We start from the raw sequence: 17,982 nt of genomic DNA, 5'->3' as shown, positions 1-17,982 counted from the left end.
GCTCGCCCGCGGGCGGCTTCGGTGGCGACGAGGACGGACGCTGCGTCTCCGGCCGCTCCTGAAGTCCGATCCAGGCCACGAGGGCTGCGGGATCCTCCGGGTCCCCCCCCCAGCCCCAACCGGGGGCTCCCGGTTCTCCTGGCCCTCCGCCTTTGTTCGGGGCAGAGTGGCTCCCCAGAGCTCCCATCTCCATCCTCCACCCCACCCCACCCGCGGGGCCGACCCTCCACAATCGAGGGGGCTCCACTTCCGAGGTCTTCCGCGGTGTGCTTCTCCCCCAAATGCACCCCGAATCCTTTCCTCCCCCCCCCCCCCCCCGCCCATGTCAAGTAGGCTGAGAGAGGCGCGGGTCGTTCCAAAATCGGATTGCGCTGCAGAGATGCTGCCTTTACATCTTTCCCCATGGTCTTATCACGGATTCTTTGGTCTCATTTTGTTTTCCTTAAGGATGATCTTAAGGGGACTGACTTTTGGTCTCCCTCTGACATTGTCCACCTTGTAGTCCCCTCCCTGGAAGGTCGCCCCGAAGTGCAGACTAACGGAAGGTGTTTGGTGACAACCTGGGGCCCGCGGAGGACGGACCACAGAGACGCTCCGCGCCCCCCCACCCGTGGCGGGGCAGGCTCAGGGGGCCCGGGCCCATTTCTCATTCTGCTTCCCACCCCCACTCCCCCCAACTGTCCCGGGCTGATTAGTTCTCCGGCTCGCCCTGCCTAGGCTCAGAAATCCGACCCCTAGCAGGTACTGACGGCAGGACGGGCTTCTTTACAAAGACTCTGACTGGACATCTCTGGAAAGAGCCTGCAGCAGACGCCCATCTGGGCCAATTTCACACGAGCCGCCGGAGCTGGAGAGACGTCCCCGGGCGGCACTGGCCAGCCTGGGCCAGCCTTTGTTTCCCCAGTGGGCAGGGGGCGGGGGGGGGGGGGACCTGAGCCCAGCGTTCACGTGGCCCGTAAATAGCAGTTAAATCCGGGGAAGGGAGGGGGCGGCATGCCCACGGAACAAAGGGTTGTTTTCTGCACCTGACTGTAATCTGCGGTGGCAAAGCTCATAAATCCTTCAGGCGAATCACACGCAAGGGGTGGGGGCGGGCGCGTGTGCGTGTGTGCGCCCACGTGTGCGGGCACGCGCCTGCGCGCTGGTCCCTGGAGGGGCCAGCAACTTGGGACTCGGTTTGCTTTTAAGCCCAGCACCTCTCGCTTGGAAAGCGACGGCCTGATTCTTGAAAGAGATGAATGCAAACAAAAATCCCTTTCCCCCTCGGCTCTAGAATTAGCCTTTCAAGGTGTGAACGTCAACAAATGGGATTTAAATTGCCTCAGTGTCCACCGGCATACTGTACAAGTACCCCTGCCCCCTAGCTCATTTTCTTTTAAATTAAAATGTTTGGGCCATCTTTAAATGAATGCAAGGTAAGGGCTGTTGGACAAAATATAAAATTGGTGTCTAATTGGTCTGCAGGCTGAAAGTGGAAAACGCAATCACTTCAAACAGGAGCCTTGTTTATAAGTAGAAAACAAAGGCATTTGGGAAGAAGACTTTTGAATATCATCGCAAAGTTAATTAATCACATCTGCATGAACTGGAATGGGTTGTCTGGAAGAGAAATAAACCTCAGAGTTACACTGCTTTAAAAAAATTCCCTGCAACATCGAAGTCTAACTTCTCTTTCATCAGACAGCCCTTAGACAGACCTATTAGTCACTGGCAGGCTCCCACCAACCCCTGTTCTTGTTTAAGAACCTTTCTTTCCAATTAGGAAGTTGTGTGATCTGGGATTTTGAGCCCTAAGTGGAATCCCCAGGGAAGACTATGGCTTCTATTTTGGTTTTGATGCCAACCTCTGACTCACTGCTGTCCCAAAGTAACTGTATCAAACTTACCTTAAAAAAAAAGAAAAAAAGAAAAAAAAAACTGGGCACTGGTGGCTTACCGCTGTAATCCTAGCTATTCAGGAGGCTGAGATCTGAGGATCACAGTTCAAAGCCAGTCCGGGCAGGAAAGTCCCCTTCAGACTCTTATCTGTAATTAACCCTGAGAAAACCAGAAGTGGCTCTGTGGCTCAAGTGGTAGAGTGCTAACCTTGAACTGAAGAGCTGAGGGACAGCACCCAGCCAGGAGTTCAAGTCCCACAACTGACAATAAAAAAAAAAAAAACCATTAATGAGCCCAGTGCCAGTAACCCAAGCCTGTAGTCCTAGCTACTTAAGAGGCTGAGATCTAGGAACAGGGTTCAGAGTCAGCTCCAGCAGAAAAGCTTGTGAGACTCTGCTCCAATTATCCACCAAAATGGTAGATGTAGGACTGTCACTCAAGTGATAGAGCACCACAGTTGAGCAAAAAATCTAAGAGACAACAGCATACCCTGAGTTTAAGCTCCAGTACTGGCACACACACACACACACACACACACACACACAATTACTGAGTGAATAAAATGGTAGTCTAGTGGTTTCCTTTATTGCTTATACAAAGTATAATCTTGCTTGTTACTCTAAACTGGAATGAAAATAATTCATTTTACCTGTACCATTTTACCCTCAGCTAATAAAATGTTCAAAAGAACTGGGAGGCCAGCTCAAGGTCAAAAGAACTGGGAGGCCAGCTCAGGGTCAAAGTGGAGAAGGCAATTCACAGCATTGTCGTAGCAGTGTTTATACATAGAATTGGAAAGACAGAATCCATCTTAACCTGCATACCTCTGTCCATCAGGCCAACACTCAGAAGGGGCGAAAAGTCTTCCGCATTTACACCAAACATCACCAGAAAACCTCAAAAGCATCACATGGAGGTTTGGTTGCCATGATTGGTCTTTGTTTGTGTGGGGTGCCACTTGTTTATTTTCAATGGTTGACACCCTTGCACTTGGTAATGATTTAAAAGGATGAGTTTCTAACCCAGTGCCCTGAAGGAAGGTTTTAATGCATTACTTCATTTACTACATTATTTGAAAACGATTCCATCCAGAAGTGGGTAACATTTTTTTTTCTACCAAAAGCCATTTGGATATTTAAAATCTCATCTAAAGTCCTTACAAAATTATTACTCACATATGTGAATGATATCTTGGGCCTGATACTTTCAAAAGCCTGGTGTTCTTCAACCCTACAAGCTATGCCCTGATTTAGTCTAGAGCCTCCAACAAGGCTCTCTTCCTTTGACCAAAATTACTTCATAAGCAAGAGTTTGTATAGCACAATTTCTGGTGATATACTTTTTTTTCCCTTCTTTTTCTTTTTTGTCAGTCATAGGGCTTGAACTTCCCGTCTGAGTGCTGTCCCTAACCTCTTTTGCTCAAGGCTAGCCCTTTACCACAGCTCTATATGCAGTTTTCTGGTGGTTAGTTGGTGATAAGAGCCTCGTGGACTTTCCTTCTTGGGCTGAATTTGAACTGTGATCCTCAGATCTCAGTCTCCTGAGTAGCTAGGATTAGTGAGCCACTGGCACCTAGCATAAGTACATTTCTTTTTGAACAGTGTTACCCTTCATTTTCTCCCAGTTTTTTTCCCCTCCCTCCTCCCCCCATTCCCCTCTCTGTCTCCCACCCCCAGTTGTATAGCTCATTTCCAACATGGTGTCTAGTGAGTATCACTGCTGAATTTCACCCTTTGTCCCCTGGTGGTACGTTTCTAACCCTGTATAATTCTGAACAGGCGAGCCCTTGACAGCCCCAAACCAGAGTCCAATAGCCTTTTCATGCCCTTCTCAAAGACAAGCATACAAAAATGACATACATGAAAGGCAGTCTCTAGCCCCTTTCTGTCTCTCCTTTAGAATTCATACTCATGGGTACATGGACTTTATACTTATGGGTTCATATATTACAAACTCGGTTTGTGAGTTTTTGTTTTTGTTTTTGTTTTGTTTTGTTTACCTTTTCCCCCCTGCTATACTGGGGGGGGGGAGGGATTGATCCCAGAATTTCTCAATTGTTAGGCAAGTGCTCTACCACTTAAACCATGCCCTCAGTCAAAGTTCATGTTTTATTTATTTGGTCAATGTCTCATTATTTGGCTAATGTCCCATGCTTTCTGATGAAACCAGGAATTTTGCTAGGTATAGTGGTGCACATTTTAATCCAAGCACTTAGGAGGCAGAGGCAGAAAGATCTCCCAATGCAGCCAGAGATACATACAAAATCATCATCATCATCATTAATAATAGTTATAGTCATTAATGATAGTAATTATTATTAAGTATAAGAATAAAAACACTTTAGATTTTCAAAGGGAAATTTTGGACATTAGCACTCCAAACATAAAAATGGACTCGGCCTTTTGTGGTTAATCTAGGTTTTACATATTTTCTTATTCATTTATTCACTCATTGCACAAACATACTTAGCTGTGAGGGAAAGGGATTTGTGGAAGCATTGAGTGTGCTTTCGCAGTTTGCTATCTAGTCAGTCTAGCCTAGCTATCATGGGTGATGTATGCCATGGCACAGAGATGTATAATCAGTGTCCTAAGAGCGAATCATATGCCAGAGAACTCCAGAGAAAAGGGGATCAAATGGGTGGTGGGATTAGTGAAATTAAAGACAACCACCAAGAATAAAGAGCCTTTCATCCACTTACATGTTCACCTTGAGAGGCTATCCTTGCCATTTTTAGGAGTCTCTTGTTTTGTTTTGTTGTTGTTGTTTTTACTGTCATTTTCCCTCTGACATTCATTGTGCTCTGTCTTACATTCTTTTCCTTTCATTTGTTAACAGCTCTCTTCTCCAGTGGGTTTGCCTGCTAAAAATAGAAGAGCAATTGTCTGAAACTACAAGGGAGCTAAGATGATGCAAAGGCTCTGCAGAAAATCTATGGCATGGACAGGAAGCAACCTAAATGGGAGATGAGCTACATGCAAGCCCCGCCTGGCTTCCGTGTCATCTTCCTCAGTTATTATTCCTTATTAGTTACCTCGTCAAGACCATAAAATGTGGAAGCCACTTTTCCAAGGATCTAACAGTGTAGCTGTTTTCCATCACTTTGTGTGTTTGTGTGTGTGCACACACATGCACACGGGCACGCTGGTACTGGGACTTGAACTCAGGGATTCAGGCTCTCACTTAACTTTTTTCACTCGAGGCTAACACTCTACCACATAAGCAACATCTCTACCTCCCTGTACATATTTTCCAGACCAAATATTGGAGTGTGTGGTCAAGATGATGTATACAGATTTTTATATAAAATGTTCTACCAAGAAATCCACATAAAATCACACTTTTTTTTTTATTAAATCTTCTTTTATCAAAACAATAAGAAGATCTGAACTCAAGTCAAGTTGAGGAAGGTCTGGGATGGCAGGGCGAAATTCACTGGTAAAATGGTAGATGACATGAAGTAGGGGAGACCTCTGACCTGCGGCTGCCCATTCACTCTCACAGTTCTGGCTGGCATTATCCAATGATGTGTCTGCACTGATCCTGCAGGGGGTCCTGGACACCGTCCACTAGGTTGCTTAGTAAGCAAGGATGTGGGTCCTGCCATTTAGGTGTTCTGGCTCTTCTCTTGCATATCCTGGCTTATATAAGGATCAATTTGTTTGCATTGCAACCACCTCAGGGCTGTACCCGGTTCTGGGAAGTGTCTGACTTAGGGAGTCAGTGTCTGGGAGGGGTCTGACTTAGGTTTTGTTTGATAATGAGTAGATTCTAACCAGTGAATCAGTGACTTTAGAAACTCCATAGTTCTTTACAAACCTCTAAGTCCTAACAAGTGTCCTTTGAAGAGACACAAGAAACAGGTAGAGAACCAACATTTTCCAACTAGTATAGCAAAAACAAAGCAAAAGACTTCCAACCCCATATGAGATCCAGAAATTCATTTCTGTTGCAGTTGCAGTGTGTTGACAGCCTGCACAGCGCACTTCAGGGTCAGACTGTGGTGTTCGCTTGCAATCCCAGCTATGCCAGGGGCAGAGATGGGAGGGGCTCAGTTCCAGCCTGGCACAAGACAAAATTTGAGACTCTGTCTGAAAAATAAAACAAAACCAAAAAAAGGCTGAAAATGTGGCTTGAGTGGTAGAAGGCTTGTTTAGCAAAAGCCAAGCCATGAGTTCAAACTCAAATAAAAATGTAAAAAGAAGGGAGAAACTCACCTGCCACATACTTCTTGGTGGGCTGTCATTCTCAAGTGACTCCTGCCAGGTGACTCTTGTAGATTCCCAGTCCCACCTTCTCAAGCAGCCCTAGCCCCATAGCCCATAACTGCCTTGACCATCTTATGCCTTGGAAGTTATTCCTCTGAGGGCTGTTGCTTTTTTAATCCTCTATGGGAGGCAATCTTCTATATAATCAAAGTTTTAACTTTTAAAAATGTGTGGGCTTTCCAAAATTTTTTTACAAAAGGGATGCAGTAAAATGTGCTGTGTTCTTTTACAGAAAAAAGGTAGTACAGGCTCTTGGCCTTTTGGGTTGGAATTAGCATTGCAATCTACAGGGACTTACCCACTGAGGGAAACACCTAGTATCCCCTTATACAGTGTGTAATTGCATCTTGTTCTTTAACCTAGTTATTAGAGGTTAACTAATTAGCACCCAGCCAACTCCATTTTCTTCATCTAATTTACTTCCCTGTTTTTCCCCCTAGACTCACAAGATGCATGCCTTCTCTGTAGTAACGCACCTCTTGAGCTTCTCTATTGACTAACCAGGTAATGATATCCATGTTCTGTTCTCGGTGAGCAAGGTGCAAGGACCACCTAAATATCACTGCCTTGAACATAAGCTGTATGTTCTCTAGGCCAGGCTTTTATTTGGTGCCTTAGAAAAGGAAGAACACAAGATGTATACCAAAATAAATGTGGGTTTTGATAATAGCAAAAAAGCTAAGAGGTGGGGCTGGGAAGGTGGCTCAGTGGTAGAGCGCTTGCCTTGCATGCATGAGGCCCTGAGTTCAATTCCTCAGCACCACATAAGCAGAAAAAAGCCGGAAGTAATGTAACAATTGTATATATGTTAAATATTATATACAATATTATATTATATAATTAATATATATTATATAGTATAAAAGTTGCCACTTAAGCCTAATTTAGTAGTATTAATGCATTCCCAAAGTATTGCAATCACCGCCCTTCCAATTCCAGAACTTTTTTTTGTCCTGGCAAAAGGAATCTTGTATGTGTTAAACAGTTACTTCATTCCTACCACTCTGAACCCATGCAAATATCTGTTCTTTCTTCCTGAATCTATCTGTTCTAGGTGGCTCATATAAATGGAATAACAGAGCATATGTCCTTTTGTGGATGACTTGTTTTAGTCTCCATAATGTTTACAAGGTCCATCCTTGTAGTATGTATCAGGATTTTGTTTCTTTTTATGGGTGAGTAATATTTCATTATATTTATATGTATTAGCATTCAAATCAGCTTGGGGCTTTTGTCAATAATTTTTATGTGCATAAATATGCAAATACCTGACCGACTCCTTGTTCTGGATTCTCTTTTTTTTTTTTTTGTCAGTCGTAGGGCTTGAGCTCTGGGCCTGGGCACTATCCCTCAGCTCTTCAGCTCAAGACGAGCGCTCTACCGCTTGAGCCACAGCACTACTTCCAGCTTTCTAGTGGTTTATTGGAGATAAGAGTTTCACGGACTTTCCTGCCTGGGCTGGCTTTGAACCATGATCCTCAGATCTCAGCCTCCTGAGTAGCTAGGATTACAGGCGTGAGCCACCGGCACCGGGCTTGTTCTGGATTCTTTAGGGGCATATATCCAGAAATGAAATTACTAGATCATCTCTTTCATTATATGATTGACTTTTTGAGAAACAATCTGTTTAATCCTTTCTAATCTGTGTTCTATTTAGGTTCTGTGTCTAACACTAGCTTTTCTAATATTATATAGCAGAATTAAATATTTCTTAAATATTGCAGATGATTTAAATTATAGTTTCTGACAACATCATATGCTCTGTTGACATAAGTCCTATAATCCTCAGGACAAATTGAGCATGCTTAGAATGCTTAGAACAGGGACCTACAGCATTAATTACTATGACTCATGCTCCAGGAATATGTTAAGAGTTCTGTCCCCTGCAGTAATCCAACATTCCAGCCTCTCTGCCCCATTTCTGTTCTTTACATTCTTTCTCTTCTTTTATATTCTTTTACCTGTTACAACATACCATCAGTTGTTGGCCATCATTTCCATTCCTTTTTTGTGTCTTTGATGTTTGTCACCTGGGTACACAGTGTGTGTGCATGTATGCATGTGAACACACACACACACACACACACACACACACACACAGTTCCAGGAGATTCCCATGCAGGCAAGCAGTGTACAGTACTGTATTGGCTGCCTGACCAATTCCCCTTGGTCTTCATCCACTCCGTTAACAGGCCATGAACTTTTCAGATCCTGCCTTAAACTAACAGATATAATTCTCCCTGGTGTTTTAGGGGACCTCTGACCAAATTAGCTGCTTCTACTCAACTGAGATGTCCAAAGGTGGTCACACTGACATGGGCTTATGAGCTGCTAGCCATTCAGAATAGAATCAAGCTAAAGGGTCCACTCCCTGGCCTGAGACATAAATACTACATATATAGATTGTTCCCCTTTGAGAAGGAATATTTTTCATGCTTGTAATAAAATGTATTTAGGATATGCTGTCTTCTAAAACATGAGGTCAGATAGAGATTTTTTTCTCTTATAGTTTATACAAGCAAATAAAGATGGAGTGGAAAAAGGCAAATAGTTTAAGCCCATATCAGTGCAGAGGATTCTAGAGTAAGAATTTTTCTATGTGTTTGAAGACACGATATAACTTCTTTGTTATAAAGGCAAAAGACAGAGTTAACTGTCTTTTGCAGACACTTAGCCTTGGTTTGGAATGAGTCAAACATAGAAGTATGTTCTAAAACTGACCAACATTTCCACTTGGAATTTTTCAAGTCTGACAAATGCTAAAAATAACATGGTTTTCCTTTTGTTTTGTTTTTAACTTATAAAAGTTCATGATCACTAGGCACTGGTGGCTCATGCCTATAATCCTAGCTATTCAGGAGGCTGAGACATAAGGATCACTGTTGAAAGGCAGCCTGGGCAGGAAGTCTGTGAGACTCTTAATCTACAATTAACATCTCAAAAGTGGAAAATGGAGCTGTAGCTCCAGCAGTAAAGCACCAGCCTTCACTGAAAAAGCCAAGGGACAGTATCTAGTCCCTGAGTTCAAGCTCCAGTAACAGTGGCACGCGCGCGCACGCACACACACACACACATTTACTCACTCACACACGAATTCATGGTCCAGTATCATCTTTACAATTGACTACAGAATCAAGAAAAATGTTGAAGTTATGATCAAATTTCCCTTCTTTTCAGGGAAAGTCAGATAAGGTGTTCTCCCTGGACAAAATTCCTCATGACCTAGTATTACAGATTATTTAGTGTGTGTGAATATATAATGTATGTGATATTACATGATTATAGATGATGTGATTATATACTACATAATGTGATTTTATGTATGCTATATATTCACGGTATATGTGATTCACACACATGGTGTAATAAACACATGTAAATATATGCACATATATTTATATAAGTTAATTATATTTATATATCACATATATAAATATATATTTGGGTTCCTTTGTTGATTTTGAGCTGTGGGTATTTGCATGTGTGTGTGCACACGTGTGTGTGTGTGTGTGTGTGTGTGTATGTGCACTGAAGATTAAGGTCAGGTTCTTTTTTTGGGGGGAGTCCAGTCGTGGGGCCTGAACCCTGGGCCTGGGCGCTGTCCCTCAGCTCTTCAGCTCAAGGCTAGCGCTCTACCACTTGAGCCACAGTGCCACTTCTGGTTGCTTATGTAGTGCTGAGGAATCGAACCCAGGGCTTCAGGCATGCAAGGCAAGCGCTCTACCACTGAGCCAACTTCCCAACCCCGTAAGGCCAGGTTCTTTTGCATGCTAAGCTCACATGGTACCACTGAGCTCTCTTTCTGGCGATTTTTATTTCCATCTCATTTCCCACCTCCTTCTCTATTGTTGGGTTCAATTTTGTATTAACTTCCCAATTCCTTCCTCAGCCTTTGCAATCCAAAAGGGCTTTCTGGTTCCTCCTTCCTGTGGGCATTAACTCATGTTCACGTATAACTGGTATGCTCAAATTAAATGCTCAAAAAATTCAGGGGCCAATTTCCTTCCACCTCCAGCCTGACAGTGCACCTCCAATCAGTCCTTACCACACAGGGTCTGTCATCGGCAGAGGCTCACAGGCAGGAATGGAACCATCAGGGAGCACCCAGGAATAGACTTGTCATACTTCACTGTGTTTATTACAGAGGAGAAACAGTTGCTCAGCTTAGGTGACAGCAAGGAGTACCTGACATTCTACGTGGCCAACATCCTCAAGTCAACTTGTGTCTGCAGGCATAGAGGGACGGTGTGTAGAGGGACGGTGTGTGCCTGACCTCCTCCCTCTGTTCTCCTCCATTAAGTCCTGTCTTGAGGAGAACAAGAGGATCATTACAGCCAGGGGAATTAAAATGAAAAGATAGTTGGCTGTGACATATGCTATATGGAATTTTTTTTACAAAGGACATTATTAGCGAAGAGCTTTATGGACGCTTCCACTTTCTCCTCCTCTCTTCTTCCCTCTTGGGTGGTTTTTCCACTCTGAAGGTAAGTAACCACATGTAAGTACCCTGCCTTGGGTCTAGAAATCATGCAACATTCAATAAATTCTATAATACCACTGATTGGATGGCTTAAACAACAGAAATACATTTTTACATCATTCTGGAGGCAAGAAGTTCAAGGGCAAGGTGGTAATAGATTGGGTTCTTTTGAAACCATTCTTCATCGCTGGTCGGCAGCCATCTTGTTCCTGTGGTCTTTCCTCTCTGTGACTGTGTCCTAATTACTCCTTCTGTAGGAATAGGATCTACTCTAATGATCTCATTTTAGCTCAATTACTTCTTTAAAAATTTTATGTACAAGCATATCACATTCTGAGGCACTAGGGGTTAGGACGTCTACATGCAAATCTTTTTCTAGATGTTTGCATTTTTATTTTGTTATTATTTTAAGTAGCTGTTCAAAGGGATTTCAAATCAATATGTCAGTTTATGAGTATAATGCGTCTTGATCAATGTCACCACTTCCATTGCTCTCCATCTGTTCCAATCCCATCCATCCCCTCAACTTACCTAGTTCCATTTTCATGGAACATATGAATCCTAAGAGGACATAAGGTACCAGGAGGTGGAAACATGTTTTGGGGGAGGCCTAAGGGGGAACATATGAATGGAGGAAAAGGCTGAGCAAATACAATTGCTATATTTATTCAATGTAAATTATGTGAAAAATGAACTACATAACTTGAGGGTATGGTTAGGAAGGGGGAGGAGAATGATGGAAGGGGTGACAATGACCCAGAAACATTGTACTCATAACCTGACATATGGGATTATAAGTTCTTTGTACAACTACACAATAATAATAGTAATAATAATATATTTTAAAAAGAGGACATAGGGTAACAGTGAATCTGCAGAGGTTGAACTCCTCCACTGTTCTTCTGACATCAACACCTGGAACAGTTCTGTGTGGTGGAGACAGCCTGGGTTCTAAGAGGCAGTCAAGCTGGATTTAGACCCCAATTCTACCTGTGCCAAATGCATGACCTTAAGTTAGTTGCTTAATGTTTCTGAGCTGCAGTTTCCCTTGCTGCGAAATGGGGACAAAATATCCTACCTGAAGGCATGCTCAAGGATTGCTTCATCAAGATGTCATAGAAGAGCCTGTCATGGTACCTGGTTCAGTACCCTGCTCTCATATCTGGATTTTGGACCCAGGATTGTACATCCATTTCTGTATGTTCCCCAAGGTCGCTTCATCATCCAGAGATCGGGCAGATGCGTTTTCTTCTGATAAGGTGAGGGTCCCTCTCCAGGGCCAATTGCTTATGACCATCTGAGGACACCTCCTAAACTCCAGGAAGGACATCAGTCTCCTTAGACGCTCATCTCTTCCTGGTTTGTACAAGAATAGTGGAGTCTCTTCACAGCAGCTCTTTCCCTATCTAGATTCAGGCAGGGATGGAGGGAGATTGGCAAGTACTCACCTCCAAAGGATACTTTCCCTAAGACAAGTAAGGGGAAAGCCAAACGTCTGGAAAAGATTTTAGAGAGAATTGTGGGCTGAAATAAAATGGCTTCAGCGTTGGATGAAGGCCTAGGCAAACACACTGGCCCTCATTGTCAGATTCCAGTGATTCACAGTTTCTCAGGCTGGATAAGATGACCTCTTCCTTCATCAGCAGCATTTGAAGAAGCAATTGCTGAAAGCAGCTGAGGAGAGAAAGCTGAGGAGAAAAAAGAGAGATGGGAGCCAGGACTGCTAGGAGCCCTCATGTATTCTGGCTCCTGCAGGCAGTGTGTAGAAGATATCCCCAAAGACTGGAAAGAGTTTCTCCATGTGGAGTAGGGGTGCAAGACTGCTGGAATCCTGCATCTGCTGAGGCCACTCCCATCCTTCTCCCGCTGAGATGGGGGCTTCTCGTGTGTGTGATCTCTAGCAGACTACACCCTTTGGCTGAGGAATGAAGGGAGAATGGAGGCAAGGTTGACCATGCAAAGAGCAGCTGACCCATGGGGGCCATCATCACGGATGTCTCCCATCACATCTGTCCTGCTTTCGCTGCTTTTGGGCAGCTGGTTCTCAGCTTCTTCAGGAGGTGTTGAAAGGGAAAAGGTGACAGAGAGGAAAACCTATTTTGCATAGCAGGACCAGCTGAGTTAGAGAGCTTTCTAGACATTTTGAATTTCACAAGCGCTCTACCCAACATAATAGAAAATAGAGGTTAAATAGTATCTACCAATCTGTGGCTGAAATGCATCTGGTAGTTCTGTTGTGGGTCATGGGTTTGTTGGTTTTTTTTTATTATGAATAGGATGTCTTGTTGTCTACTTGATGCTTTGCTTGGAGTAGGAAAGGGAACATTGGATCAGATGTGAGCTTCTGAGACTCTTCCAATTTCTCTGGGAAGATTTAACTTTAGTCACTCTCAGCCAAGCCTGGCCATGTGTTCAGACTCCCTCTGTACCCACAGTAGGCCTTTAAACTTGCCCCAGTTCTGGATCAACATGATTTCTGCATTTCTGACTCTCATGCCACTTCTGGGCCTAGCTTCTTAAGACCTGAATCTCATTTCCTTGGCTAAGTCTGGTGGTCAGGTTGGGCTAGGTGCTGCCCATTGGACTCCTGCATCTTAGATTATGTATGGTTGCTCCATCTGTGGAAACTTTAGGCCCCGAACCCCCAGAGTGACCTCCAGTATCAGCTAAGGACATGTTGAAGCTGGCCACTGTGGCCACTGACCAATGGGATTTATATTTCCTACAGGCCACCAACCTGCCACAGTGAAATGTGGCAGGCTTCCTGGCTGAGCTCAGAGTCCTATGACCTGGGCAAGGGTTAGCCTGGAGAAGCACTGGCTATGGCATCTTCCAGAGCCATCCTTGGCTCTCTCGCTCTGTTCATAGACCACCTCCCTGACAGGTGGCCTGTCTTACTGTCTCCAGGCTGAAGACTCTACCACCTCTTACCTGGAATACTGTAGCCCCATGCTGGTGTGCCTTTGCTCTTAGTCTCACAATTCTGTTCCTTTCCCCTTGCTACACATCTTGTATGACCTCTGTTGCCTCCCATATCTACAGGGTCTTCTATGTGACCTCTTCTTCATTTCTACCTCTTGTCCTATATCATTACCCTTGCTCCATTCTCTCCAGCTATGGATCTCTTCTGACTTCCTTGGCTCACTGTTCTCTCTGCCCTAAATGCCCTTCTGGATCTTTTGAGAGAGTTCAAAGGAGATCTTGTCAAGCCTTGAGTGTATAGTTACAGAGTTGCCTTCTCTGACTCCTGTCCCACCTCTGCCTTATTCAGATCCTGGCTTTTTGAGAACTGGTTCCTGCCCCACTCTTAAGCAAAACCACAACCTAAACTCATCTCAAGGCAGCCTTAAGACTTCACTTTTTAATCAAGTAGAAATTTAGACTAAACTTTGTTTCCTATATGATATGTGGTGTCTTTCCTTTTAGTGCAGGGAGTTTCTAACTTTTCTCAAAGAAGGTGATGCTCCTTGAGAGACCAGCAGTTTATTCGTGTCTATAAATTTAGACACTTCTCCCTCATCATCTTGGTGTCATGCCATAACCAAGTTCTGTTTTCTTGGCATTCCACCCCCATATGATCCAATCTTCTCTCAAACTCTATCAGCATTCTATCTGCTCTGTTACAGCCCTTCCTCAGCTTCTTTGAAGAAAGTAAATTTGGCAAATATCCAGACATTCCTGTTATAGTAGGATGAATGTTTTCACTGGGCTCTGATAGTGAACCAAATTGGCAAACAAACAAAAACCTCTGACCTCATGAACCTTATATCATTTATAATCATAGGCAAGAAGCATCGCAAAACAGTTCTGCATGGGGTATCCTAGGTGTTGATAGGTTTCCAGAAAATAAAACAGATAAGAATAGGAATTTCGGACTTGTAATCTTGACTTAAATCAGCTTGGATATGCACAATTTTTAAGCTTTCTCACCTCTCTCTCTCCTTCCCTCTCTCCTTCCTTCTCTCTGTCTCTCTCTGTCTGTCTATTACTGGAGATTAAACTCAAGGGTTCACATTTGCTCAGCTGGTGCTTTACTACTGAGCCAGGCCTCCAATCTCTTTTTAATGCTGACAATTTTTCAGATAAACGCTCACTTCTTGCTTGGGCATGCACTTGAGCCATAATCCATCTGCTTCATGTTTCTCACATTGCAGGGATTACAGGCACACACTATCATGTCCAGCTTTTCTCCATAAATATGGAGTCTTCCTGACTTTCCTATCTGGACTGGTCTCTAACTCCTATCCTCCTGACTTTAGCCTCCTGGGTAGGTAAGATTATAGACATGAGCAATTGGCACTGAGCTCTTTGGTAAGGTTATAGACATGAGCAATTGACACTGGGCTCTTTTTGCTAGATAACAGTACCCTGGAAGGATTTTAAGATATTAGCTAGTGAGCCACTTCCCCCAAAAAGCCACTGCAAAGAAATAATCAAAAAACATCTCAAGCTGGAATATGCCAATTTACCAGTTATTAATACAGCAGACCTCCCAAATGGTTTGCACAGCCTGTTTTGAATTCCCAACAACACTTGCCACAATTCTGAAGTTCCTGTCCTCTGGTTGCGCTCATGAGGCCTCAGATTCTTCCCCCTCACCAGTGAACACACAGGACAGACGGCAGATGTGTCTGTCTGGGAGTACAGACTACAACCTTGTCAGATTCATCTGTGTAAAGTTTTGCTGAAAGGAACTACTATGTGGTTCAGGCAGAAAGGAGTTTATTATCCGGAATGCTGGCCCACACTGCACAGAAGGTGTGCAGGGAGTAGGGGTTAATCTAGGGACAGGGTGGGTAGGAGGTGTGGCCATGGCTGATGTGGATTTGGGAACCTCCCGTGCTCCGAAGAATCAGTGATGGGCCTGTCCAGGATATGACCTCAGAGAAAGGGAGGGAACTACCCCAGGTGTGCCAGTTACCTGGGTTATTAATGCTGGGCCAGGGCTTCTAGGGAAGGGGTGGCGTATACCCAGGAAGAACACTGGGGAAGTGGCCATTTTTCTCGGGCTGACCTAACAATATGCCCTGTTATGGAAAGGTACAAAATAGTCCTAAATGACCATAGCCACCTATACGGGCCAAATTTCACCATGCTATTTAATAAATTCTTAATTTCACAATTTGTTTCTATTGAGTATGTTAATTAGTAAAGTGTAGCTAGCTGCTTGAGCAGTAAATAACTAATATTTGGAGCCTTTGAAGTATGACCCATGCACTCTTGATTACATATAGGATGACCATCTCTAACACTGACGGTAGAGCTACAAACATAGTATATACTGTATATATACACTGCACGGATGATACTGAGGTTGTTTAAATTGTATGTTGTATAACAGGTGGCTTGGAAAACCATACTGGGAAAGCTTTGTAGGTGACAGAGGTGTGAACTACACATTCTCTCTCAGCCTCCGTGCTGAGAGAGCAGTGTATGCAATATGTAAGCCAGCTATCTTGTGCCTGTAAGAAACAGCAAGGAGCCAGGAGGTGGTGGCTCACACCCATAAACCTAGCTAACTCAGGAGGCTGAGATTTAAGGATTGCAGTTCAAATCCAGCCTTGGCAGAAAGATTGTAAGACTCTTACCTTCAGTTAGCCATGAAAACGCTGGACAGGGAGCTATGACTCAAGTGGTTAAGCACCAGCCTTGAGTGTAAAAACTAAGGAACAGAGACCAGACCCTATGTTCAAGTCCCCATGCTAACACAAAACAAAAGAAAGACAAGAAACAGCAAGAAAGCCAGCAAGGCTAAAGCCAGTGGTAGAAAGGAAGGGAAGAGAGTCGGTAATAGAAGTCATGGAGACTGGATCACATCAGCTTTGTAGTCAGTTCACCCTAAGATGGGAGCCATTGGAGAGTACCACAGAAGCGGCATATGACCTGGCCTCAGTCTCCTGGGATCCATGTAGCTGTTTTGAGAATGAACTTTAGGGAACAAGAATCAAAGGGAGAAGACCAATGAGGAAACTACTGAAAATAGGTTAGGTGAAACAGGTCATGGTAGAAAGAAGTGATCATATTTTTCATGTACACAGAAAGTGGAATAACATGATTTGATGATGGATTAGGTGGGATTTGAGAAAAAGAGAGAACTCCAACCTGACTCAAGATGCTTGGACTTTGGTAGGATATGGTGGTTTATGTCTGTAATCCCAGCTGTTCCGAAGATGGAGATGGGAAGGATTAAGGTTCAATGGTAAAAAGTTAGCATGACGCCCATCTCAACAAATAAGCTGGATGTGGTGATACACATCTAAAATCCTCTTGGATTTTAGAACACCACATGGTGTTCACTGGTGCCCTTGGTGGGATGGGCTTCAGGTAAGGAGCAGCTTAGAGTGGATTCAAGAAAAAGAAATGCAGACTGGGAGTATAAGTCACTCCTTTGATAAATATCTCATCAATATTGATAAAAAGGGTGCTTACTGTATTTCATGGTTATCTAATAAAATCTGTCATCTAGGACAGGAACCACATGAACAAGGCTGGAGGCACACCTGTCCTGAGAGCTTTGAGCCAGCTGAGGAAAGATCTGTGTAAGCAATGACAATTCTAAGTGACAAGTATTTTAATAAAGGCTAGACTCACTTCTGGGGAAGCATGAAGATGAGGAAATGAACTTTGAAGATGTCTAGGAAGGTAACACTGGAGCTAATAGAGAAGAAAGGGTGATGATGGCCAGGTAGAAACTTCCATGAAAGATGGAAGTGAGCGCAGGGAGGGGAATCTGCCATGTCTGGGAGATGTGCAATGTTGGATAGCCAGAAATGAGGTCTCCAGACACATCGATGAGGACCCTGTGTGGAAGCTGAACTTTCATCCTGTAAACAATAGAGAACACAGAGATTCTTAAAGAGTTATTAACTATTGAGATAAATAAACAAAAAATACACATGTTTATGGTGTACAAATATGACATTTTGAAATATGTATACACTGTAGAATGGCTGAATTGAGCTAATTAATGTAAGGTTATTAACATATCATCTCACATATTTAAGATTTGTGTGTGTCTTTTGAGTACCCTTAATATCTACTCTCAATAATTTTCAAGAATATATATATATATATATATATATATATATAGTGTGTGTGTGTGTGAGAGAGAGAGAGAGAGAGAGAGAGAGAGTGTGTGTGTGTGTGTGTGTTGATAATGGGGGCTTGAACTCAGGGCCTCATACTCTTGCTTGACTCTTAAGGCCAAAGCTCTACCACTTGAGCAACATTCTACTTTTGAATTTTTACTGGTTAATTGGAGGTAAGAATCGCACAATTTTGTCTGCCCAGACTGGCTTCAAATTGCAATCCCTACCCCCCTGAGTAGCTAGGATTACAGGTGTAAGCCATGATGCC

Source organism: Dipodomys spectabilis, unplaced genomic scaffold (genome assembly GCF_019054845.1).
Source record: "Dipodomys spectabilis isolate Male_0828 unplaced genomic scaffold, ASM1905484v1 ptg000009l, whole genome shotgun sequence".
In the NCBI taxonomy this organism is placed as follows: Eukaryota; Metazoa; Chordata; class Mammalia; order Rodentia; family Heteromyidae; genus Dipodomys; species Dipodomys spectabilis.
This window is presented reverse-complemented; position numbering follows the sequence as displayed.